The 27,979-nt window shown below is 35.5% G+C and overlaps 1 long non-coding RNA gene and 1 pseudogene across 1 annotated transcript; one reads left to right on the top strand and one right to left on the bottom strand.

Moving 5' to 3' along the window:
* LOC106504681 lies at positions 471–14,237 on the bottom strand. Its single transcript, XR_001298339.2, has 3 exons — positions 14,132–14,237; positions 13,500–13,570; positions 471–6,714 (listed from the first exon to the last, which is right to left on the bottom strand). It is a non-coding gene; the product is annotated as an uncharacterized LOC106504681 (long non-coding RNA).
* On the top strand, positions 23,926–27,649 carry LOC106504682 (annotated as a pseudogene).

The following is a 27,979-nucleotide window of genomic DNA, read 5'->3' as shown; positions in this document are numbered from 1 at the left end:
CGGCCCTAAAAAAAAAAAAAAAAAAAAAAAAAAGTGTCTCTTTATTCCATATTGTTGTTTATTATTTGAATTTTAGAAGGACACATTATTTTTGCATTTTTAGAAAATACATAACCTCATTTTAAGAAATATGTAGTTCAGAGGGAAAATGAAGCCAAAAATAAATTAAATTATATGTATAATATACACACACATTTGCGTAAGTTCTTGCAATGGGTTATAATGTGTCAAAAATACAGTTCCCTTCGTGGCTCAGTGGTTAACAAATCCGACTAGGAACTACGAGGTTGCAGGTTCGATCCCTGGCCTTGCTCAGTGAGTTAAGGATCCAGCATTGCTCTGAGCTGTGGTGTGGGTCGAAGACACGACTCGGATCTGGTGTTGCTGTGGCTCTGGTGTAGGCCAGCAGCAACAGCTCTGTTTAGACCCCTAACTGGGGAACCTCCATACACCACAAGCATGGCCCTGGAAAAGACAAAAAAAAAAATAATAAAGTGTATATTTATTTGTCCTAGCTTAGCAAAATGCTATAATATATTTGTAGCTCTCAAAAGTGTATAGTATTTTCCCATTTTTATAAAAGAAATACCTAGTTTATGGTTTGTGTCTGTACAGTATATTTTAGCAGAAGTGTTTGGAAAACTGGCAACAATGAGGAGAACCATAGATTATAATAGTAAGTGATAAATCTCATATCTTAATTCATTTAATTCATAATATAAACTTAATTTCTAATAAGTCCTAATTAAAAATTAAAAATAAAATGAATATTGCAATGTCCTGATCTGTCAAGTTCTTGAGAAAGAACTTAATCTGTCTTCAGTTGGATCAGATTTACATCGTACCTATGTGACTCACTGGAGAGCCTCAAGCAGAATCAGGAAGTGTATTCATTTGGGTCTCCCTCTGAGAGAAACCCATCCTCTAGTTAGGAATTTGGTGGGACTGAAATGATGAGTCTTAGTCTTTAAGTTGGGTCTAGGTTCAATATGTAGCCAACCTGAATTCTCCTTCATTTATTCTCACTACTCCCACCACCATCACATGTGAGCATCTATATGGAGGAAGAAGCAGAATTACCACTATGATGTGGAATTCACTAATGAAAATTAGAACGTATGTATAGTTATCCACAGGCTACCAGTAGTGACCCTGTAGAGGTCATCAGTAAAATTCATGCAATAGAAACTTAAAATAGCATTTATTATCTCACAGCAGATTTAAATAAATAAAGGTACTGGCCAGCCTCCATTCCTTTCTGGAGTACAGGTTCTTCTTGCAGGTACACATAACCATTGGTAGAATTCAGTTTCTTTCAGCTGCAAGAGTGAGGGGACTTTTCTTATTGTCAAATTATAGCTACTCTCACCTAAAGGCCAATTGTAGGCTTTACCATACAATCCTCTGATAGGTCTTTTCATATCGTGGCAGCTTATTTTTTCAAAGCCAGCAGAAGAACCTCTCTCTCAGGTCTGCCAAGATGGAGTCTTCTAAGAGCCAACATAATCATGAGAAGACTGACTGTCACTTCTGTCTTTTTATGTTGGCTGGAAGCAGGTCACATGTTCCGCAGCATTCAGGGATGGAGATTATATAGGACTTGGCTGTCTGGAGTTCACCTTACAGTGTCTCCACAACAAGAAGTGACATCTACAATGTACAACATGGCATAGAGAGGACGGTATCTACAAGCAGGTGTTTTAATTAATGTGGAGATAACAACACTAGCCTCACACAAATACACCAGTATAACCACTACTGAGACTCACAGCAGGAAAATTATCTTGTCTGCTACAATCTGAAGAGGTCTAGGTTATATTCAGATGATACATAAAAATAATCCCAGGATTCCTGGAAATGTTTGAGAGGGAGACTCTAAAGCAAGACTGGACTTTATATACATGATACAGAAAAATGAGATTGGGGGAAATGGGCTCTTACTTTCACCTTTTGTTTATATACTTAAGTGTTACTTGAGCATCTTCAGTGAGTATGTCATTTTATAATAAAAATGACCTACATTTCATGTTTATGATATATCTATATTTGTTAAATCATCTCTTAGTCTTTAGCAATTCCTTAATATCTGTATCTAATGCTTTTTCCCTCTGAGTATGAGTATGGCATATTTACCTTGCTACTCCTGTTTTCAGCCCATTCTCTCTGAGATAAATCTCAAACTCTTGATACTATACAGAAATGTTAGTATCTCATTTTAGCCTCTATTCCTACATATCTTGAAAAATGAACTGAAATGGAGTTTCTTAGAGATTTTAAGAGCTCTAAAGGGAGTAAGGTTTGCTTGTTTGTTTCAATCCTATGAAAGAAGATGCTGGTAAAAACAGATTTTTAACAAAGAGCATTAGAGTGATGATTTGTGTTTAAGCAAATGATAGCCTTTAAAAATTTGATGTCACTCAGATGCTTAACTGAGTTAGATCCATAGGAAATTGGCTTAAATCATAAGAATTTCTGCTAAACAATAAGAAAGGATTTATAATTATAATTATTATGATATTTTTGTCTTTTATTAGTAATAGTAATTATAGCCACCACTTATTAAATGCCTTCTATACAGCAAACACAATGCTGGGCACTTTATATAATCTTATCCTCAAAAAAAAAAACCTTAATAAAATAAGATTTCAGGGTTACGTAAACTGTTTTGCATTACTGGGCTGGAAACTGCAGAGCTTACCTCCAAACACAGGCATCTCTTATTTTTGATCCAATTCTGAAAACTTCCCATGATTCACATTAATGAGCATGACAAAACATGGAAACGTTCCTGTTTTTTAGTAACTCTTGTATACTGTTTGGTCCATGAGTATCTTAGATAGACCCTCTGGTATCACATGACACCAACCTCAGGAAACCAATATAATTAAAGGACAGGCTTCAGTGAGATTCAAAACTGGTGATATCTGTTTCATTATTCATTAGGTAGCTTCCTTGCATATGTGATAAATCACCAAGTAAAGCAGTTTCAACTCATAAAGAACTGTAATGTAATCATTTCCACAGAAGTAAAGGTGTTTTTGGACTTACGCTTTGGTGTTTCCTTCCTGAGTACTTCTTTAGAAATCCAAGTTATATCGAGGAGTAATTATTACTACTTTTGTATTCCCTTAGAATTTTGCCTCCAAATTTTTATTTATTTCTCTCATAGTATAGAATTACACAAAGAAATATAACCTATCTAGATAAACAGAATCCTAGAATTGGCATGAATTTTAGAAATCATCTCATTTAAATGTTTTGTTTATAGAAGAAAAGGAGAATGAGAGAAATAAAATGATTTGGGTAATTAATGACCATAGGGAGAAAGGGATGGCTGGTATGCAATATTCCTTTGTGAAAGTGACTAACTTTGGAATTAGAAAAACATCAGTTCAAGTTTCAGGTCCAACACTTGGCACCTGTGTGACCTAGAACAGACAACCACTTTTGTGGTTCCTCAGCATCCTGTCTCACTGAGCTGCAAAGGGTTTAGAATAATACTTTGCACATAGTGTACCTCTTTAAGTAGTATCTGCAAAAATGCATCATTCAAATTAGTTATAGCTAATAGAAGAGAAATCGTGCTAGATAATTTCCATCTGCCTCTCAGATACCCTCAGATATCCCCTCAGGTATCAACATTTTTCTGGTCACTGTGACAGAATATTTTGTAGCAGCTTAAAATAACTTTTATTTTTTCGATGCCATCCTATTTGTATTGATTCATCCACTCATTTTTAAAACACTTATTGAGGAATTATTAAGTGACAGGCACTTTTCTAGATAGAAAAGGAAATAGATAAAGACAAACTATTGGGATTTCATGCCACTTAATTTTTCTCTCCCTCTTAGGAGGTGGAATATTATAGATAGAGCAAGAGGTCCTCTTGACCTCTGATCTGGTTGGGTTGGCCATTGAGCAGCATCATCAACTTATCATCACAGTAAAGAAATGAGGGAAGGTTTCTATTCTGTTAGCATTCCCCCTACTGAGTCCCAGGTTAACCGCATTCAGACAGCTGCTCTTTCCTTTTATCCTAACATACGGAATGGTAACAGGTTCCCACTGCGCTTCACCATCCCACAGTGATTTTCATTCACCATGCCCACACTTTCTATGGCGTTTTACATACCCATTTGAGTGTCATCTGTTTCCTAATTAGCCCCTGATATATACATTCTTACAGGCCATGGGTCCACTCTTGCTCTAGGTACTCTGGTAACCAGGACCTAGTAAGTCAGAGGAACTAAAACTGTAATTGAGGACATCTACTTTATTGCCTTTCCACAGTCAACTATATGCACAGAGCTGTAAGCTACTAAATGGGAATTTCTAGGAACAGAAACACGCTGTATTTATTTTATTTTATATCACCAGGGTGCTTTTTACCTCTAATACTTGTGTGCTAAAATTGGTTGTGCTAACCTGTGCATGTCACAGTTGGCTTGCTATTCTCTCTTTAGCATAGCCTTTCTATTGCCAGTTCTTCAGTTCTGTTAAAAATACACCATTCTCCTGGTCACTCAAACAGGATATTTTATAATAGATTTTAATAAATTTCCCTGTTTTATTGCAATCATTTATCCACTAATTTTTAAAATGCTTAATGTATAATTCCTATGTGCCAAGCAATTTTCTAGGTCCTTGGATACAGATAAGGACAAAACATGGGAGCTATACCCTAGAACAAGATTAAACAAGTAAACACACACAGGAACAAGATGATTGCTATATCACTGAGAAAACATAGTGATGTGGAAGAGACAATTATGATAATTTCAGTAAGGAATTTTCAAGTTGATATAAATAATAAAATGTTGGGGATGATGTGGGTACTTGAGGTAGTATCATGAGGGATAATGACACTAAAGAGGTGATATTTGACTGACTACTAAAGGATAAGCCAGAGCCTGCCATGTAATAAAGGTTAAAAAAAGATCAAATTTCAGCCATAAAGACAAACAAATGCAAAGTCCTAAAGGTAGGAAAAGGCTTGGAATATTCCAGAGCATTTAAAAAGCAAGAATGGACAAATTACAATGAGTTGTAAAATTACATGGACCGGATCATGTTGGATTTTGCACAGCATAATAAGGAATTAGAACCTATTGTTAGCATTATATCAAGTCATTGGTATATTTAACCGGAGAAATACATGATTCAAATTATGTTTTTTAGAAGTTCTCTCTGACTATTAGGTGAGGTAGACTAGAAGGGAGCAATAGGCAAAACAGCAAGGAAACCAAGTAGTATTGTTGGAGACAGAAGGTGTTAGAGAGATCAAGGATGTGTTATGGGATTAATTATGTGGATTAAAATAGAAAGTGATATCTGGAATGATAGCACTCCTATGATTCACCCTCAACAATTACGAGAGTGTTGGTAACATTAATGGATTAAAAAACTGGATATTGCCTAATTCCATACATTCTGTTTCTTAAATCTTTCTGACATGCATCCGCACCACCAGATATTTCTTGGCAGTCTCCTTAATTCAAATGAGTTCTTCAAGGACTTGAGCAATGGTTTCCCAAATAGTCTTATGCAAAATATTCAAGACACAGGTAAAGGATTTATATTGCTGGAGTGGAGTTCCAGAAGCTCCCCCTCTTACCTCTCAACACCCCAAAAAATTAAAAACCCTGCAAAGAACGCCTCTTGCCCAACACTGATAGCCATGGTTCTGAAACCTGTCTCTCTTCCAGCCTTGTAATTCATTGACCTTTTTCTGTTCATGCACAACAACACGTTAAGAGCTTGATGGTCTCCATATTCCCCATGCATCTTCCTACATCCATTTTTTTGTACCTGTTTATTCTCAGTAGCATGTATATCTTATCACCATGTGATCAAATCCTTCCTGTTATCCAGGGCCCAGTGCAAATTCTCTTTTTTCTATCAATATCCCCTTTTCTTTACATACAGAATAAATTTTCCTCTCCTCTGAACATCTGTAACAATTTATCCCTTTTCATGTCCCTTAACTCTGTCTTATATCATCATTTGATATGATTATGGAATATCCTGTATTATAATATATGTTCATTATTAGAACAATTCTAATTAAATTGTCTTTACCCTATAGCATTTACACATATTTGTCTTTCAAAAAATGTTACATAACTTACTCAACAAAGAATCAGAAGGTATTTAATAAATTTAAATGTTTGTTAAATTGAAGGAAATTAAAAGTGATGAGTCAAACTGATTCCTGAGATACATTGAATAAATCAATGAAATGTGCCCCAGGCGTTAGCCAGTGTTACTCTGTTCTTTGAAATTTAAACAAAATATAGTTATCTATCTACTTCCTATGGGAAGCACAGTAAACTTGTCAGCATTTCCATGAATTTGTAAAGTCTTTTGGATAATACAGCTACCTTTGATTCTGAATTCCTGCTCTTGCCGAGGACCCAATTCCTCCTGCCCCTCAGCCTTTTTTACGGTTGTCTTTTTTCTTCTATTTCAGAAGTTAAAATGGGGAACCCAATTCTATTTCCATGATTAAAATTAAACACATCAACAAGCACAAGAACAAAACATTAAAAATAGCCAAATATGAGTGTGTGTAAAGCATCATTTGGTTTAGGGAGGATTTCTTTATCCAGATTGCTGGTCTTCTTATCCATTTCCAACTTCTTCCCAACTCCCAGCACCCCTTTGCCCAGGAACCAACACCCCGTCACTCTTGAGTTTCTTGCTTCTTCCATTCCCTACACAAGGCAAAGGAAACAAAATTCAGAGTCTCTAATATTTATGCATACCCGTTCTGCTCTTTATTCCCAGGACAGCCCAGACCTCACTCATGTTTTTACTCCCAACAGTTGTATTTTGAAGAAATTAAGAAATGAGGGGGAAATTTTTTTACATTTCTTCATATATTTACTTCATTCAGTACTCACCACTCAAATTCAAGTGTTCTTATGATACCATTTCCCATTATCATATTGAATAACTTACACTAATATTTCTTGTAAAGCAGTATTACTGGTGACAAATTGTCTTTTTTTTTAATCTGAAAATCTTTTTCTACATTCACTATTGAAAGACATTATCATTACACACAGGATTCTAGATCAATTTATTTTATTTTTAGCCCTTTAAAATGTCATCCATTGTCTTCTTGCTTATGTTTTTCTAAAAAGAAGTGAGCAAACTTCCGTTTTGTTACCACCCTATGTATAACCTCCCCTCTAATTGGCTTTATTTATTTTTAATCTTTGTTATTGTGATGTTCTTACCTGTGGTTGTCTTTATGCCTTTCTGGCTTAGGAGTCATTGTCCTTCTGGAAACTGTGTTGACATTTACATGAAATTGGGGGACAAAATTAGCCATTGTTTCCTCAAATATTTTTTGCGCTCCCATCTCTCTTCTCTTGGAGCCTCTTAGTGCATTTGTTAGACTGTGGATATTGTCCAACATGGCATTAAGGCTCTATTCATGTTTTTAAGGTATCTTTTTTTATTATTCCGTCCTTCCATTTGCTTATTTCCTATTGACCTTTTTCCAGGATTACTGATACTTTCTTGCTGATTCTGCATCTATTAACTCTTCATTTTGTTTACTGGCTGTGAGTCACATTTACCTGCCTCTTCATACCTGGGAATATCTTATTGTTTGCTGGATATTGTGGTTGCTATGTTTTGAGAATATAAGTTTTGTTGTTTTCTACTAATAATTATAACATTTATTTGTGTAAAGCAGTTAGCATCTGATGTCTCTTATTAATCCTGACAAAACTTGTTTTTTAAGCTTTGCCTGTATGTGCCTATAGTAACCCATACTCTCAGGATAAATAACCCTATTCCCTAGGAGTGGGTTTCCTGGGATTTTAATGGAATTCTTGGTGTTTTCTTTCTGTTTTCTCCATTCTAGTAGGCCAGAAATCTGACATATTCTAATAATATATGACTTCCAGAATGTCTATTCAACTCAGAGTTCCCAACTACTTAACTTCAGCGAGGATTTGCAGAATCTTGTCCTGGATGTGTGAAGCTTAGTATTTGTCTAGACTCAAAGGAGTCTCTGTAAAAATTTATGTGGCCCATTTTCTATGCAGATCTCTCCTCTCTATTAGCCACTCTTTTAAATTCCATCAGCTTCAGCCATCATGAACTCAAGTGCAGTTCCTCCACCCAGCAAGACCACTGCTCTAAGTATCACTTCCTTGTACTGTGGTTTTAAATGTACCCCATGCAAAAAGCTGGGATATTGTAGAGCTCACCTCATCTGTTTCCCTTTTGTCAAGGACCACAGTTATATGCCATCCAGTGTTGTCTATTGACAAAAACCAGATTATATCCACTCTTATGGTCGTTTTCATCAGAGGATTGCATGTAATATCCCACATGATCAGAACCAGAAATCAGTTAATGCTTTGGAAACATCTGTAATAAACTTATATGGTCCACATTTATATGTAAAAAAAGAAAATTTTGAGTGTTAGAAGATAATGTTCATTGCAATGGGCATTTTCGCATTCAAAATTGTGTTATTTTAATATAAATGAAGCCATCATAAGTTGTTAACTTGGTGGCATATGAATAATTTTAAGAAACTTTCAAGCTATATTTCTAATGCAAGCGCATTTTTTACTAGTGGTATTCTTGTTACTTTAACTTGTAGTAAATTTGTCCTAATAGGTAATACAATATAAATGCCATATTGATCAACATTGTCACTAGTCTTTATACACTTATAATTAGGTTTTAACATTTTCTTATTGATTCTTGGAGGGCCAGAGGGAAAATTTAAATCAATTATAATATCTCTTACTACTTGAGTACAATCAATGGTTTTTTTGCTGTTAAATAATATTGACATAAATTTTGTACAGCGTATCTCCTTGCTTTGATTTTCCCCTAATATTTATTTCAGGTAGATTCTGTGTAAATGTGAAGAACAAAGGAAGAGAAAACTAGTCTAAGAAAAGTAAAACCATCATTTGAAAAACATGACACCAAAGGTAAATTGTAAAGTTTGTTCTAATACAAGTAGTCATTTGTACACCACACAAAGCTGAAGTAAAAATCTCAGCACATTTGCAAAAAAAAAAAAACCCTTAAAACTTAATTCTATCATCATTTTCATTCCTTTTTTCAAGTGAGAAAAAAATAGATTTTTAATTGCACAATTTAAGAAACAAAGCAATTACAGGATTTTAAATGTTGAAACAGGATATATTGGCATGTAGCTAGCATAACAACACTGCTTTTATAAAGTTTAAACCTCAAATCCCTGTACCAAGCCATGAGCCATGAGAAGTGCTTCTAAAGAAAATGGGATATCTTGTAGAGTGTCCATATACTCTTACACCCGTACTAAACACCATGAAGCAAAGCAGTTATTTCCTTTTGATTTTTCTCCATGCACAACAGCATTGGTTTTCCAAGTAGGTTATTTATTAATTCATTGGACACTAATTTAATGGCAGACATGATAGGCAGCAATAATGTAAAGACGAGTAAGGTGCTTTCCTTGTGCCCAAAGAACACAGTGCAGTAGAGAAGGCAGACATTAATACCCATTTATAAAAGAGCACTGTAATTACAGAAACAGATGAATCAACAAGCACTGCTGGAGCACAGAAGACGAAATCCATCCATATCTTAGGTTTTAACTCTACAGTTCTCATCAAATGCTCACTATATGTCAGGCACTGCACTAGAGATTGTATTATAATAAAAATAATACTGAACTTAAACCTTACAACTAAATTTTATATCCAGCTCTACTACTTCCATGTTGTCTATTACTTTCTAGACAACTTCGTCTTTCTGAGAGTTCTTTTTTTTTTCATTTGTACTACATGAATAATAATATCTAAATTCATTGTGAAGATTAATTTAGATCATAAATGGGTTAGAATCTATGAAAACTATAAGATTACTATATTTTTTAACATAACCATTTACTCCATTTCACCATCATCTCACCTTTAATATGTTTACAAAATATGCAAAACTAGTGCCTAACACAAAATTGTATGATTCAGTGAATTTTCAGAATACAAACACCCATTTATCAGCCTTCACCCAAGTTAGGAAGCTGTCAGAAATCCAGAAACCCCTCTCATGCCCTTTCTATAGTTATTATCTCATCACTCTGAAGTTGGCCACTATTTTTAACTTGATTTTAATCCTTTCCAAGTTTTAAAAATGTTTCTACCATCAGAACATGAATCCCTAAACACTATTTTTGTCTGACTTTTAACGTGACAGAAATAGAATCACATTGTATATTTTGTGTGTGTGTGTCTGGCATAATTTATTCAAAGGTATTTATGAGAATCACTGATATTGTCGCCTGAACTACTGTGAAATCTCCCTTGGGACTTCAAAATTCTCCACGTTCCAGGAAGAAAAGGGTTAATGCCAGGACAGAAGGGTTTCCAGGGTTCATTTCTAGGGCCCAGGTTCAGTTTTACAGCATGAGTATTCTCTGACTGGTCAGTGCCAGTAAAGTTGTGCAGACAGCTGGTTAAACATTTTAACTGCCAATATAATTTTTATCTCAGCCTGCATTTGCCTAGCTAATTATTCTTTAACCCTAACCTTGGATATCTTCAGAGAATCCTTCTATGATCATTTCCCTAAATCAACAAAGTATTCCTTCCTGATTAGCTCTACAATATGCAAAATCAGCTTTTCCAAAAACTTTGGCAACTACCAGATTTAACAAATTTAAGCATTTATTTTTCTTTAATGTAGGCCTACTCTGACTTTTTAGTATGACATTTGTGAATATTAAAACATTGATTTCAACAAGCAGTGTCTCTGCAACCTAGTTAACTAGTGGTAGAATATGTATTAATGTTTTACATGATTAACATTAGAGGAGCACTATTATTCTGATGTAAAGAGCTTAGAGAATGCAGGATGACATACACCAGATAAGTATTTAACCATTATATTTTGGAGGAAAAAAAGATGAAGGAGGATAAAAATAAAAATCAATTCAATCAAGTAACATTAACATTTTATATGATAAAGAGCTTTATAATGTCAAAATATTTGATGTGGATTAATGATGTCAGTATAAAATAGTTATAGGTATAAGGCACATGTAGCTCTTACTATGTCATTTAAATATTAAAGCTGAAAAATCATTTCCTTGACTGCTGCCAGCGTTAGTGTAATATAATCCACTATTATCCTTCAGCTGTCACTCATTATGGGATTTTAATTTAATTCTAATATTATGTTTTATAGATTTTTATTGTTCTCTGTTTACTTCTTGAATCTAGCAATTATTTACAATAATAAAACTGTAGATTTAAAAAATAACTCATCGAATAACATTTAGCTAATGAATGCTCAAAGGTTAGCTATATGTTATTCTTGGAGCTAGGGTAGAGGATCTGGATTCAGAGAAGAATTTACAGTACTTCAGAAATAGTGTTAAAGTTAGTGAAGCATGCTGAGATTATGATTAACTTGCCAACACCTGGCTGAAATTATGTACAACACAAGTTCATAAAATGGTGAGGAAGCATAAATTATAATTTGGTAGTCATTTTTCCTTTTGAGCAAAATGAAAATTTAATATAATGAATGTCTGAAATAAGATTTAGCAAGTAGTGCTCTTTATATTTCTAACCTACATATGTCTTCTAGTGTGTGTGTGTATGTGTGTGTGTGTGTGTGTGTGTGTGCATGCAAGCGTAATATGATATTGAAACCTGGATGGGAGTGTGTGAGACAGAATAAAACAGAAATATATATGCTCCATTTGCCAATACACAATGAAATAAAAATATTAAAATAAAAATTCCTTTTTGTACCAATATCAAATAAACCAGAGAAAAATAAATGGACTGTTAAGGCGGGAAAGTAGAGCTATTAAGGAAGGAAACAAAAGATTTTAGATAAGAACTACTTAGCCTCCTCCAGACAAGCAGCACTGAGAGAAGCAGTTGAATGGAATTAATCCTATGAATTCTTACCAGTGCCTTCCCATATCAAAGTTGATTGGGGTGGAGCTGGGTGAGTTATGAATAGACTCCTATGCCAAAAACATTAAGCTTAGAGAATGCTGCATACTCATGGACCAGGGAAGGTGCCAGAATGAATGGCTTCTGATTATGTCATTTTTCAGGCATGTTGAGAAATTGGGGATGTGAACAGAAACTCATGAGACTGAAATAAGCCCTGACTGAATGAAATAAACAGAGATACATAAATTTAAGTCTCTAGAATAAATAGCACAAAAAGGCAGGCAGGGGTGTAGCATTGCCTAACCTCAGAAATTAGGAAGTTCTGTAGAAGATAATACGTATGTCTCTAGAATTTTCAGAAGCTATACGCAAGCCAAGTTCTTTCACCAACCCATGCGTTTTGCTGGTATATGGCATAGCTTAAAGAAATTACTTTCATGCTAAGACAGATTATTTGCTTCAGTTTCATGATTCTTACCTTAAATATCCTGAAAAGTATGATCTTATTTGAAAATCTTTTTATCAGTCTATTTGTTCTGCATCTATCCATCCATCTATGTGGTCAGGCATGCATGGATATAGGCATCTCTATGTATAGATGCATAAAAAATATCTATAATGATAGTCACCAAATTGTAACAATAAATTTACTCCCAGAGAAATATTTGAATTACCCATTGCTTTCTTATGTGACTTCTTTTGTAACTTTGGACTTTAATTATTACTATAAGAAATAAAATAAAAGAAATAAAGAGCTGGATCTTTAAATTCTACTGAGAAATAGAGTTTCTAAAAGTAATTTCAAAAAGGTGTATTTTCAACCTTTTAAAGTAGAACAACGGAAATGTTTATTTTTTTATTCTAGCTTTATTGAGATAATAGAAACTTTATAGCAGTAAAAACAGTAATAGCAAAAAAATTAGAGTTTGAAAAGGGGATAAACAGAGAGATAGCCTTTGCTAAACCACTTTTAGTATTCGTTATTCTTTGTATCTGTTATTTGTGTGTGCTTATGAAGAGAGGGAAGGGCTAGAGAAGACAAAATAAATCAAGACACTGTCTCAAGCAGTTTTGAAAACAATGGAGATTTACATTTATAAACCACTACCTTTCAATACAATTACAGGTCACTAGGAAAAAAAATCACCTAGGACACATGAATTAACAATTGGTTTTGGAGTTCCCATCGTGGCGCAGTGGTTAACGAATCCGACTAGGAACCATGAGGTTGCGGGTTCGGTCCCTGCCCTTGCTCAGTGGGTTAACGATCTGGCGTTGCCGTGAGCTGTGGTGTAGGTTGCAGATGCGGCTCGGATCCAGCGTTGCTGTGGCTCTGGGGTAGGCTGGTGGCTGCAGCTCCGATTCGACCCCTAGCCTGGGAACCTCCATATGCCGTGGGAGCGGCCCAAGAAATAGCAAAAAGACCAAAAAAAAAAAAAAAAATTGGTTTAATTAGTTTCTTTTTTCCCTTATTATTATCTATCATTCTGCATTCTCATCCATAGACCATTACAGCTGACATGTTTATGTTATAATGATTTCATAAGATCATTTATTCTTACCTTTTTTGCTATGATGAACTGTGCAGAAATTTACTTTCAGCATCATTTCGAAATTTCCTTTTGTCTTTAACCTGCAATAAAATAAAATAAAATAAAATAAAATAAAATAAAATAAAATAAAATTAGCCTTCAAATCAAAGTTCAAAATTACTACTCTCCCAAATCAGTAGCAATTTCAATTTCAATTCATATGCTCTATGAAATGCGCACACACCATCTTAAAAACAAATATTTGAAATTTTTAGTTTTTTCAATAATAACCTTCACATACGGAACACTGAGTTCAGCACACTAGATCATCCTATATCATCAAAGTCAAATCATTGCTTTCTAATCCAAGTGTAGATTCTAAAGATGTGCCATCATCATGTACTGTGAGAAATTATTATTTACATTTTCAAGTTAAAAACGGTTCTCGTAGAAGTTCCAAATTGTCTCTCAAAGGACAATAAGTGAAATAAGTTTGTAATAATACTGAATAGGCTTAAGTTTTTCATACATAAATTGTATTAAAAGAGTGATTCAGAGTATTGTAGAAGACTTCAACTGTGCAACCTCTATTTAACTCTTATTGTGTGGATGGACTTTAGACTTTCATGCGTTCCTTTATGTGTGCCTATCAAGATATTAACCTGTGCAGCTTTGGTAAATCCCAATTCTATGCTTTCTGAAGAAAAAACAATAATGTTTCCTGGGGTCTTAAATGCTGCTTGCAGTCAGTATTTTTTCTTCAAATCTGTAGTGAGGGAAAATACAATTAAATGTTAGTTGTCACTTTTGATGAACTCAACTGTCAAGAAATATCCAAGAAGCAGCAAAAAGTGCCCAAAAGTTGGTCTTGTAAAATTGTTTTGATGATTTACATTTCCTGAAACAATATACTATACATCATCAAGCTGCTAAAAAACTGTCAATGCCACAGATTGTGATTGTATCAACAAATAGAATTTCAGTTCAAAAAGAGAAACAAAGCTCATCTCTAATCACATTATAAGTTGTAGAATTTAGGTCAAAGGATTTTGTAAAATTATACTGCATACAGTTAGTGATAGAGATTAGAAGAGCTCTAGTTGTCTCATATTTTTTTCACAATAATTTTTTTCTCAGATTTATTTTTCATCTCAAAATTTTAACAACATAAATTAAATTTCTAGGCCTGCACTTTTTTTCAAAGCTCCAAGCTATACATGCATCACTGACAGAAAAATGGCAGAACAAAGTTAGAACTTTGAGGTGATTGCATTGTTTTGTTTTTCAGAAATAATTCTGATTTCAAAAGGATAGATTAAAGAGTAAAATAAGCAGACTATGTAAAATGCTCAAGGATTTTATTTTTACAACCTGTATGAATAAAGCATACAAATGGATGGTAAATTCCAAGTGCTATAATTAAATAAAAAATAAAAATTAAGGGTACATAAGTATATTCTATTGAGAAAAAGATTTCTTACCTACCTTGGCATTAAGCCATCTCATTTTTTGCTCCTTGCCAATTGCTTTGTGTCAGTGCTCTAAAGTTTACACACTTGTGAAGTGATCTGTAGAGATTTAATTATTTTGCATTATGTTTATATATAGTTTGTATGTACTGGTATTATTTTGCATTATTCACACATTTAGGAACCTATTCTGAAAATAACTGATGCACACCTGATAGAACCTATTGATTTGTTGTTGTTGTTGTTGTTGTTGTTGTTAGTAAAGCCCAGGAGCTTGCATATATTTTGCCACGACCTTTTTTTTTTTGGTCTTTTTGTCTTTTAGGGCTGCACCTGCGGCATATGGAAGTTCCCAGGCTAGGGGTCTAATCCTACGTCAGAGCCATAGCAATGTGGAATCCAAGCCACCTCTGCAACCTACACCACAGCTCACAGCAACGCCGGATCCTTAACCCACTGAGCAAGGCCAGGGATCGAACCCGTGACCTCATGGTTCCTAGTTGGATTCGTTAACCACTGCGCCATGACGGGAACTCCAAAGATGAGCATCTTTATTTCCAGTTTTGATCCATGTATTCTTCATCTATTCACATTACCTACATCTGTGGCATTTACCTCTGCAACCTCTCACAGGAATTCCTTGGGGCCTCTCCTGGTTCTGCTTTCTTCTTCCTCTAAGCTGTCTCCTTAAACTGTCACATCTAGTCCCATGATTTTCTGTTTCTACACAAATTGAAACCAACTTCTCCCATCTGCTATATTAGTTAAGATAGGCTAAATTATCAAACACCACCAAAGCTCAGTGGCTTGACACAGCAATTTCTTTCTTATTCATGCAAAATAGGCTCTGGCTTTATTTAACTCTGCCAGTTAACTCTGCTCCATTCCAGATTACTAATTCAGTAATTACTAATTCAGGATGCTTCGGTCTTGTGGCTGCATTATCTTAATAATTAGATTTTATGTGTCAACTTGACTGGGCTAAGGAATGCCCAGATAGTTGGTAAAACATTCCTGGGTATGTCTGTGAGGGTCCTTCTGGAAGAGATTCTCGCATGAATAGGTAGACTGAGTAAAGGAGGTCTGTTTTACCAATAAGGGTAGACCTCATCCAGTCCTTTAAGAGCCCAAATAGAACAAAAAGGCAGAGGAAGGACACATTTGCTCTCTCTGCTTGAGTTAGGACAGCCATCTCTTCTTCTCTTGAACATCAGAGCTCCTAGTTCTCAGGTCTTTGGAACTTGGGACTTAGATCATTGGCTTTGCTGGTTTTCATATCTTCAGGTTTGATTAGAACTACATCTCCATTTTTCCTGGGCTGCCACTTTGCAGAAGGCAAATCCCATACCATGGGACTTCCAGCCTCTATGATTGCATGAAACAATTCTTCATAATGAATCTCTTTCTATATACTCTCTATATATCCTACTGATTCTGGTTCTCTGGAGAACTCTGACTAATACAGTCTTATTCCTCAATCACCATGGTAAGAAAAAGATTACGTGAGGATTTCAAAACAGAAGTAAAATATATCTGCCTCAATGGGACATAGGTACTGGTAACTAGTCCAGAAATAGTCAACTGCTAGAGTTTGAGAATTACAGTCTTCCATGGATGGGCACAAAATATGGAAAACAGATATTGGTGAACAGAAATAATGCCTACAGACCTGAAAACGGCATCATCTTCTTCCCAGTCTCCTTGTAGCCTCCCTTCCCCCCTCTAGGATCTCTTCTCTTCACAGGAACCAGAATAATACTTGAAAAAAGAAAGTTTTATTTCATAATCCTCAGCTTAAAAATTCTTCAATGGCTTCTCATTGCTCTTTGGATAAATTCCAGTGCTTTAAAATGGATTATAAACCCTGCATAATTGCTTTATTTTGCAACACTTTCCCCATTGAATGATATTTCCCAGCTAGTCTGGCTTTCATTTAATTTCTAAAATATAGCAAATTTATTCCCACCTGAGAATGGCTGTTCTTTCTATTAGTAACTTTTTACCTAATACTACCCTTAACTGAGTATGTTAGATATTTGATTTTGTTATTATCTTTTTGTTTTTTAAACTATGTTATTGAACATCATTTTGTATATAGTTATTTTTACGTTTCTGAAATTTTTCTTAAGTTCAAATTCCAAATTTTAAATAAGTTTGAGATTCCTCATTTCCACATCTTAATTACTTTTATTAGGGATGCTAAAATGTATCTATCTACTGGTATGCATTGCTATTAAATTCATTAACTCTTTCATTTATCTTTTCAGGCAATGATATTTTTTGCACATGCATTATGTACCTCTGTGAAAAAATAGGAGTTATCACTGACAATAATAAAGGCTTGCTAATGTAAGAAATTTTAAAATGCCTAATGGTGTTTATAATTGGCCTCCTTTATTCTTTGTTAATCAAAATATTTAAATACTTGGCAGCCATTTGTTTTCAGACTTTTTATATCTTTGCTACTTCTATATTGAAACTTTGTATTTTTCACTGATTGTTGAAGTAAAATGAGGACTGGGAATTAATCATTCTGTTTATCAAAGTGGAGGCTTTTTATGTCCTTAGTAACAGCAATTTTGGTTGAATACTGGCAACTATAACTTAACGGAAATTATCCAAAAATCTGAAAAATAATAAAATAATAATAATTATAGAAAAAAATAGGGATTTCTACTGCAAGACATTTTGTTCTAAAGAGAAACAGAGGAATAAATAGGATAGTATGTGGAAGAAAGTGGAGTTAACTCTTCCTCCCTCTCTTTCTCTCTGTCTCTCTATGTGTTTTTGAAGTGACTTACTACATGAAGTTAACCTGAAATACATACTAAGTTGGTAAGCTGTATGCGTTTGGGCATACCTAAGTTGCAATTTGCCTTTGCCATGTTACCATGAAATAATTAGATAGATGAGACAGAAGAAAGTAGATAAAGGGAATGAAGGCAAATGTTTAGTTTGAGCCACTGATTTTATGGTAGCTCAGAGGACTGCGGGTTCAGTTTCTCCGAGATGTATTTCTTAACTTAGTGAGCTCTAATTTACAGAGCTGATTTTTTTTAAGGCCGCACTCACTATGATGTTCCCAGGCTAGGGGTCGAATAGGAGCTGCAGCAGCCAGCCTACACCACAGCCATAGCAATGTGGGATCTGAGCTTCTTCTGTGACCCACACCTCAGCTTGCAGCAACTCTGGATTGTTAATCCATTGAGTGAGGCCAGGGATCAACCCACATCATCATGGTTGGATTCTTAACCCACTGAACCACAGTGGGAACTCCAAGAATTTATTTTAAATGATGAGAAAAGATTACAGCAGGTCTTCAGTTATATAGTCCATGCTTCATTATTCAATTTGTTAGGAATCTTTGATATTCGAGATACAGTCTCAAAAGAGAAAATAGATACAAAACTTCTAAAATTGAAAATGTTTCTCAATGAAATATAGATTCTCATTCAGGTCATTCATATGTATACTATATGCAGATATATATATATATATATGTATATTCTCATTCAAGTCTATATATATTGAAAAGGGGGAGGGGAGAGAAAGAGGGAGGTTTGAATTGAATATGATGAAGTCCTTACCCTCAAGGAATTTAAAGTCTAGTGGAGAAAACAGATTGCAATAATTCTAAAGCTCAAATAACACTTTCATAAATTTACAGTTTTCAAATAAAAAACAGCTCTCTCATATTATATATTTAAATCCTCTATATATCAGAGATTAATAAACCTTAGCTCACAAGCTAAATCCAGCCCTGTTTTTGTAAGTACAGTTTTATCACAACACAGCCATGCTCAACCATTTACATTTTTCTGACTGTTCTTGTGCTACAGTGACAGCATTTTGTCGTTGTAACAGAGACTAAATGACCTGCAAAGCTTAAAATATTTACTGTTTTGATCTTTACAGAAGGTTTGCCAACCTATGCTATAGTTTGTAACTACAGATAACAATGAAAATATGAAACAAGAATATTTAATACTCTTCTCACTGTTTTTCAAAAATAACCTCATTGCTGGTGGGAAACTAACCAACTGGTCAGGGAATTTTATAAGTCAAGATTATTAAATTGTATGTTGTTTTCAACAAAAGCCCTCAGAAGGTATTTAGCATGTAAAACAGAAAAATCTATTTTTCTGCTAAATGAATGAAAAAAATGATTACTCCCATGTATTGTTCCTCTATTAAAAGTAGTTCCTATTAGTTAACACTTTTGTTAATTTGAGTATGCTTCTGCAAAGACTCTATACCTCACTGTCATGTAGAAAAATTAGAAACAAAGTGAACAGAAGGTAATTACTAATTGAATTCACCATTTTCAGCGAAGTGATAATCTTTAAGGCAACACATGTCCTTTATATATATGCATATTTATTCAAGGGAGTTTTCCATAATTAAGTGATTTTTCAAACTGGAAAAGAAATAAGCAAAAGATATTTGAAATTGTCATTCACTACATCACCTCTAAGGAGTTCAGTAGGGATCACAGTGATTCATTCTACAATAATAATTAAATGAATGAATCTCTGTTGTCAGTGACATATGAGGTCATCGCCAATGAGACAGAGAATGCTTGGTGGGAAGTTATTATGGACAAGTACTTGGGAAGTGTTGAGTTTGTGCCCAGATCAGCAACTCTTTGTAATTGTCACATAGAAAATACTGTTTTCTCCAAATGTCTATTTCTTTTAACTGTTGTATTTATATATTCATCCATTTAACTAATATTTATTAAGGACTTAGTAAAGAATTTGACACTGTATATGTACAATGCAAATCAAGAACAAAAAGGGAGATAATTTAATAAAACAACCTTTCCTCTTAAAAAATTTGCATTTAGTTATAAATCTCTTGGAAGAAGTCACTGAGGGGATTTGACAGCTAGTTGACCCATGAGCTAGACTGAGGCAATCAGAAGCTTCTTATCCCTTCCCATGTTCTTGGAATGTTCATTATGCCCTCCATTCCTATACTGGGAGCCACTTCAAGGATGCAGCTTTGAGAGAGTAATGTGTTACTGAGACCATCTGGACTGTATAAATGACTAATTCTCATTCAGGCCTCTATGTAAATTCTTAATATTCTGGCAGATAGGTGAAGAGATCTACTCATCTTGCAGTCACCCAAAACAAGCTTTCTATGTGAATTCTCTGCTTATTAAACCTGCCACCCACCAATCTGGAGTGATCAGCTTCTTCCTTTGTCTCTCTTTGCCCTCCCTTTACAGAGGCAGATTTTGAATTTCATCTGGAGTACTCCAGGTTTCAAACAACAATTGGTGAGCCAGCCAGGAGACTGAAGTAAAGGTTCTTGGGAAAGAGGCATCTTTGGAGGGAAGTCTCAGGTTGACCATCCACTTTTTTGTGAGAAGTGGCCCATATGTCATATGCTTGTGAATCTGCCTGACAACAGGAGGTTGAATACATTTGCTTGAGAAATTGCACATAGCTTGCTCCAGCAAAAATGGAAAACAATTGGTTGCCGCAGAGGGCTGACCTCTACCGGCAGTTTAGCTGGCCACTGATGCCCAACTAAAGACTGAAGTTAAAGTAAGAAATTTAGAAGAAGAGCTGACATTAGAGAAGGACATTAGGGAATTCACTACTCTGTTAGTAGACAAGGTGCAAGAGCAGAATAGTAAGTTAGAAACCTTAGCGTGCCTTTTTGCCAAGCAAGGAGGGAGCACACTGCTATGGATTAAGATCTGAGCACTTGTGACAAAGCCTGATTGGAACACTAAGAGGTGGAATCACTGGGAAAGTGAAGAGAAAGAAGAGGAGGATGCTGTGATTGACAGTGAAACAGATGAAACAACCTCTACCATCCTATCCCCAATACAAAGGAAAGCCAAAGCATGGCAACAATGAGGCTAGCCAGCAGAGCATTCCCTGATTCAAGAGATGTTCATAATTGATATAGCTGCCACTGAGCTTATTGATATAGCTGCCAGCTTCCAACAACAGGCCAGGTAAAGTATCCAGGCATGGTTCATTCAGCTTTGGAATATGGGAAACAATGGTATTTCTCTGACTGGACAGGAGGCAGGGGAAATGAGCACCATCACCACACACCCTGCCCTCAGTACCTGCATGGTGCTTGGGTGGCTCAAGAGACTCACTCTCTTGTTGACTGGATTAATCTATCCTATAGAGAGGTGGGGCTCAATGAGGGGAATCTTCCTGGGCATAAGGGACCCCGGAAATCTGTAGAGGAGGTACAACAGATTATTAGGAAGATGGGAATGAGAACAGCCATCTACACCCATTTTTAATACCCTGATCAAGCCACAGTCACTTGCAGGAATGAAAGCCAAGATACTCCAGTCTACCCCCACTTCCTAATGTGGGACACTGATACCCATGCTGAGCCTAGTCATGAGACAAATCATAATGTGCCCCTAGGATTTTGGACCCAAACCTGGAAGGGGATACAAACCTGATATACTCCCATAGAAAAACAGCTCCTAGCACACTACACAGAGTTCCTCCAGGCAGAGCCTCTCATAAGGGAAGAACATGTCACTATAAGAACTTTCCCTTCTATTGATGATGAATTGAGAAAATGTTCTGTGGGCCCACCTCTGCTCACACTCCCACTTGGACTAAGTGGCAGCCTCTTTGCAGCAGAGTAGTCCGCTGTCCACTAGCCCACTGTCTCCAGAAATGCAGGTGCTACTAAGCCCTGCAAAATATGTACATCTTCCAAATACTCCCTATAGAGAGGGAGTAAGGAAAATTCCCTTATGCATAATATACACATGGGCATAGTTTGGGCAACCTGCCCACATAGACTGAAGTTGCTATTCAGGCCAACGGTGACACCACTTGGATGGAAACAGGAAGGGACCTCAATAGCCAGTGGACTGAACTCAGAGCAGTTTGACTAGTGATTGCTCATGGCTATCAACCCTTTGCACTGACAGTTGAGCTGTTCTAAAGGGATTAATTCTATGGCTTAGATAAGGGGTTGGATTATAGGGCTCTTGGTAGAAAATTTGTTACTTATTTTAGGAATCATTATCTCAATCTGTGTTTTCTCTTGCACGTGCCTACATTGTTAGTTTGGTGTTTACCTGCAGTAAAGCCAGAGAGCTGCAAAACAAGCTACCTCCATGCTAATAAAACCACTCAAGATGCATACAGAAGAGGCCATGTTTGTAAGAGCCAGTCACAAGAGGTGAAGTGTTGGAAAAGATCATTGAGAGGATGTGGCTAACAGTTGGCCCAAGAATAGGACCCAGGTCATTACAACTCCTTCCTCCACACCCCCTGCTCTTGTAATATACATTCTTCCCACCATTCTGTACTGGTAATGGCTTCAAGGACACAGCCTTGAGAAAGTAATCTATTATTGACCATCCGGAATGTATACATGACTAAACTCTTTAATGACCTACATAAACTCTTTAGACTCTGGCAGTGTGCCACAATCTCCTTTTCTTACAGCCACCCAAGGCAAGTGTCCTATGTAGCTTCCCCTGGTTATTGAACCTGTCACCTCCCAATCTGGAGGCCTCTGCCTCTCTCTTTGATCTTACCTTGCCCTCTGTTTCTGGAGGCCAGTTTTGAATTTCACCCGGGGGATTCCAGAGGTAGTGAACCAACAACTGCCTGGTATTATAATTTTTAAGTTTGTTTTTACTTTGATATACAAAGTTATTTTTTTTATGCATGAGATATTCTCGAGATAGGTTCCTAGATCTTCCTACTTGTCAGACTAATGTCAATGATTTCATTTCCCTGGGACATATTTTTGACTTTTTTGTTTTTCCTCTAGAATTACTTGGCTGTCCTGAGCTCCCTCAGTAGCTTTCCTGGGAAAGACAGAGTAAACCATCCAAGACAAGGTCCGTGAGAGCAGCTGAGCATGTGCTTTAATCTGGAGCTGTGGAGGATTTTTCCATCCTTCTCTCCTTAATCTGATGAAAAAGGTACAGACTCCTCTCTAATTAGTTTATTTGTTTGTGTTCTCCAGGGCTTTCCATATCAGCTGCTGCTTGCTTTGGCAACAAACTATACAACTTTGATGTCCTACATATTAAAACTTCTTTCTTTCTTTTCTTTATATTTCAAAATCACAATTATGAATTAACCATTTTATTAATTGTGCCATGATAGAAAACAAGCCTTAGAAACATCCTTATTTACATAATTTCAAATATGATTATGATTAACATAGTAAATGTCGTTTATATCGTCATATCTTGAAGACTTGTTTTTAAATAGTTATCAGTATTCCAGTACTCCAGTAGTCAATATTTTTCAATATTCCAATATTTCCAGTATTTTACAATGATGTGGGGGCATCTATTTAATTTTTTTCCTATGTAGTCTGATTAGCATAAAGGCGACAGAAAATTTATTTCAGAGATGGTTCTTTATAGACTACATTTTATTCATGTGAGCTAGCGCTTTTAAATTGTGTGTCTTATTCAAGGGTCAGTATGAAACGCTTCATGTAAAATTACAAAAGCACTTTTAGAATCCTTGAGATTGATTGAACCATAAATATATGAGGAAATTCAGTTCATAAAACATCAGTGGATTGTTAAATCTATAAGGATTCAAATTCTAACCTTGTCTGTGCTAAATAGGTCTGTCCATGATTAACTAAATGCAATTCTAGCTTGTTTTCCTGAGAATTCAAGATATTTCAATGGGAGAAATAACTTAAAACATAGAAATATATAATTAGTAAAGTATAGCATAATATTATTAATATGCATTATCTAATGTTTTATTCTTTACAGCTCTATAGAGTGTATACTCTATTTTGAAACTTACAAAAATTACAAACTATATAGGCATGTATTCAGAGATCCTAAACTATTTTCCCCAAAAAAGTGGAATTAGCATTAGAGCCTTCTGACTGTTAACATAGGATTCTCTTTCATATATCAAACTTCTATTAAAACCTGGTATGATACAACAGTAACTTACAAATAATATAACAAACATGATGCAATATAATGTAATTTAGTAATGGTATGTAATATCTCAAAGCATTTGAAGAATGGCATTCCTGAGGCTGGGAAAGTAAAGCTTTTCACCGCAGAGAAGTAAGGATGCTCTGGATGTCCCAGAGCACATTCTGGGAGCCCAGGGAGGTAACGAACCTCTCTGCTTCTGTGAAAGGAAGGGAGAATAGCAGCTAGATAGTTTGGGGCAGCTCATGCTCAATTTTTACAATTGTTAAGAAGAAAAAAAAAAGAATCACTTGATTTTTAGGTAGAAAAAAAATGAGTTTCTGTTACAGTTCACAGGTAGTTTAAAAAAATACTTCTACAGTTTTTAATCTGACATTCCCAGGCCATGATATACCCAACACTGTCCTAAGTAACTGAACCCAAATAGCACTACATTAGTTCTAAGTGAATTGGCCTGTCAAGTCATAAGCTGTCTGAAGCTATATTAATAAGCATATTCCTAATATATCTAGGAAACCATAACAAAATGACCACTAACATTATTTAAAATGCTAGCTATGTTTGCATCAGCAGCACAATCTCAGAAAGTGGCTTTTGTTGTTATAATTTTATGTCTGTCATTTCCTAATTTTAATATTAATACCTGTGAATGTTAAAAATGAGGGAGAATTCTAGCAATGCTAGCTTCATATTAAGAGAGGCTGAATGAAACTCATTCAACTGAACAATCAAATGTATTTGTAAAAATCCCCCAAGCCATAGGTTTATGAATAAAAAAGAGGATATTAGTTCAATATATCAAAACATTTGACATATATAGGCATCCAAATAAATTGAAGATATATTTTACATGTTGCTACATGTTATAGATGGGATAAGAGATATGGGTTTATAATACTTTTCTCAAGATGATGATAAATGAGGGAAGATTATTCTTGGAATCTGTCTATTCCAGCCAAATAAGAACATGATGTTCTTGATTGATATATTAAATTTTCTACAATGAATAATGATTGATGCCTACCAATTATAGTTCCACAGGAAGTATGTTTGGTAGCCAAAAACAATATAACACAGTGCCATAAATATATTCCATATTCTCATACAGTAAAAATAAAAATAGCAACAGTTTGATGAGAAATGTTAAATATCATGAAAGCTATGCAGTTTCAATGCAGTATACCAACTAGAAAATAGAGCATTTTGAGTTCAAAACCAAAAAATACAATTTTTTTTACAAACGTACAATTTAGCATGTAAATTTCTTCAAATATCAACTTAAAACTTTTAAAAAATAATTTCAAGTGGAAGTAATGGAGTGTTTGCAAACCAGATTGCAAATTTGTAAAATGCCTTCCAAAGCCAAATATGGTGAAAGTTTTGTCATCATAACATATCTGTGGAGCAGTAATTCCCAAGTTTAGTGTTACAGAAAAACACCTAGGAAGGTTATTAAATTTCGGGGTCTATTATCCAGAGTTAGTGATTCACTCAGTCTGTAATGAAGCGCAGCAACTGGAACCACTAGTTATTCTAGTGCAATGAGTCTACAGCTCCAACTTTGGAAAAAAAAAAAAAAAAAACTCTCACTGATAATATACTTCATGAAAAATGTTTAAGTAAAAATAAAATCAGATATTCATAGTCAACCTAAATTTTCCTTCAATTGATTAAAAGAAATAGGAATAGAATCTTTGTTAGGTCACTTCAGCAATATGGGTTAAACATTTTGTTCTTAAAACAATCTATTCATAATTTCAAGGTGATCAGATACAGAGCATTATCTAATACTGTCTATCAGGTTCAACTCTGGCTTGTAGCTTTACTCACATCTATAAAATTTTAATTTTTAAAACCTATAAAACAAGCCCCTCACAGCAGCTTCTGCATCCAGTGAAGAACTATAGAGGACAGACACAGCAGATACTTCTCTCAGTATGAAAACATATTGGATATACAAATGTTCATAGCATCACTATTCCCCTAGCTGAAAGTTTGGAACAAACCAAATGTCCAACAACAGAATGAATGAACAAAATGTGTATAGCCATACAAGGAAATATTCAGACATAAAAAAGAGTGAAGTATTGATACGTTGTTGATCGATGTGAATGAAACGAAAATACTATGCTAAAAGAAGTCAGACATAAAACATCACATATTATATATAGTTCCATTTACATTAAATATCCAGGATAGATAAATCCATAGAGACAGAAAATAAATTAATGGTTGCCAGGGCCTGGAAGAAAGGAGAATGAGGAGTGACTGCTCAGTGGGTATGGGGTTTCTTTTTGGAGTGATGAAATTATTTGAAGGCAGAGAGAGGGAATGGCTACATAACATTTTGAATGTACTGAATATCCCTCAATTGTACAGTAAAATGGTTAATTTTATGTTACCTGTATTTTACCTTGAGAAAAAAAAAAACTTAGAACATACACCAAAAAAGTCATTTATAACTTATTAATTTTTTTTTTTAAATCATGAAGTATGATTGGTAACTCTTTGGGCAGAATTCACTGGACAGAATTAACAAGAAACTATTCCTTGGACCAGCAGTGGTAAGTCAGCAAACTCGGGGTCCAAGCACATAACTCTGATACACGTGAATTTTGAGACAACTTTTTAGATGTTAAAAAATTTAGCAGGTGGTCATAGCAGGGAGCCAGAAATGTAAATGTAAGGAAAACGGCCAACTTGAAAAAGTGGCTGAGAGGACACAGCAGAAAGTGGATGTGTGCTGGAGGATAAAAAGTGAGAACGCACTTATGATATAGACTGAGTATCTGTGTCCCTCTGGAACTTGTATGAGGAACCCTAACTCCAAAGGTGCTAGTGTTTGAAGGTGGGGCCTTTGAGAGTCTGGTGCAACTTCCTAATGGGACCTTGGAATCATTAGTCTCCCTTTCTGTACTGAACTCTACTTATAAAACTGTGCTAATATACCCCTCAAAGGTTTCTGAGAATTAAGTATTTACTTTTCATATGAAGTTCAGAAGCAGTGAAGAAGAATAGATACGCTTATTTCAAAATTCCAGATTTCCAGTATGATACAGGTTTTCAGTCATAACTTTTGTATCTTAATTTCTCTGAAATTATTCTAACGAAAAAGATGCCGGGGTAGAGCCGACTCTTCTTCCTTGTTCGCACCTCGCTCTGCTTCCTCTGCAGCCACATCTGACAAACCCGATATGGCTGAGATTGAGAAATTCGATAAGTCGAAATCGAAGACAGAAACGCAAGAGAAAAATCCACTGCCTTCAAAAGAAACAATTGAACAGAAGAAGCAAGCAGGCAAGTAGTAATGAGACTCGCGCCGCCAGTATGCAATGTACATTCCACGAGCATTGCCTTACTATTTTACTTCTAAGTGTTTAACTTTGTAAGATGCAAAGAGGTTGGATCAAGTTTGAATGACCATGCTGCCCCTTTTCACATCAAAGAATGGAGAATTGCTGACACGAAAGCGGAGCCTGCCTCTTCCATCTGCCTGTGTGGCTGGCACAAAAGGAAAAGAACTTGCATTTGGTGAAGGAGGAAGCTGCGTGGAATTTAGAGTAAAAAGCGAACTGGTCCAAGGTTTCCTACAGGGTGTTAAATGCAGTTTAATCAGAGTGCCATTTTTTGTTGTTGTTGTTCAAGTGATTTTAATTAATGGAATGCACAATTTTTAATATGCAAATAAAAATTTTTTAAATGTAAAAAATAAAAAGATGGCTTTTATTTTAAATTTTCATCTTTATAGCTGGGGACCAAATCAGCCTGCACCTTGACCTTGGACCCCCCAGCCTCCAGAACTGTGAGAAATAAGTGTCCATTATTTAAGCCACCCAAAATTTTTTTTTTCTTGTCTTTTTAGGGCCACATCCACAGCGTATGGAGGTTCCCAGGCTAGGGGTCTAATCGGAGGTGTAGCTGCCAGCCTACCCCACAGCCACAGAAATGCCAGATCCGAGCTGCATCTGCCACCTACACCACAGTTCACAGCAACACTGGATCCTTAACCACTGAATGAGGTCAGGGGGGTCAGACCAGCAACCTCATGATTCCTAGTCAGATTCATTTCCCCTGTGCCACTAGGCCACCCAGTCTTTGTTATGACAACC

The sequence above is a fragment of the Sus scrofa genome, chromosome 8 (genome assembly GCF_000003025.6).
Source record: "Sus scrofa isolate TJ Tabasco breed Duroc chromosome 8, Sscrofa11.1, whole genome shotgun sequence".
Lineage (NCBI taxonomy): Eukaryota > Metazoa > Chordata > Mammalia > Artiodactyla > Suidae > Sus > Sus scrofa.
This window is presented reverse-complemented; position numbering and strand designations above follow the sequence as displayed.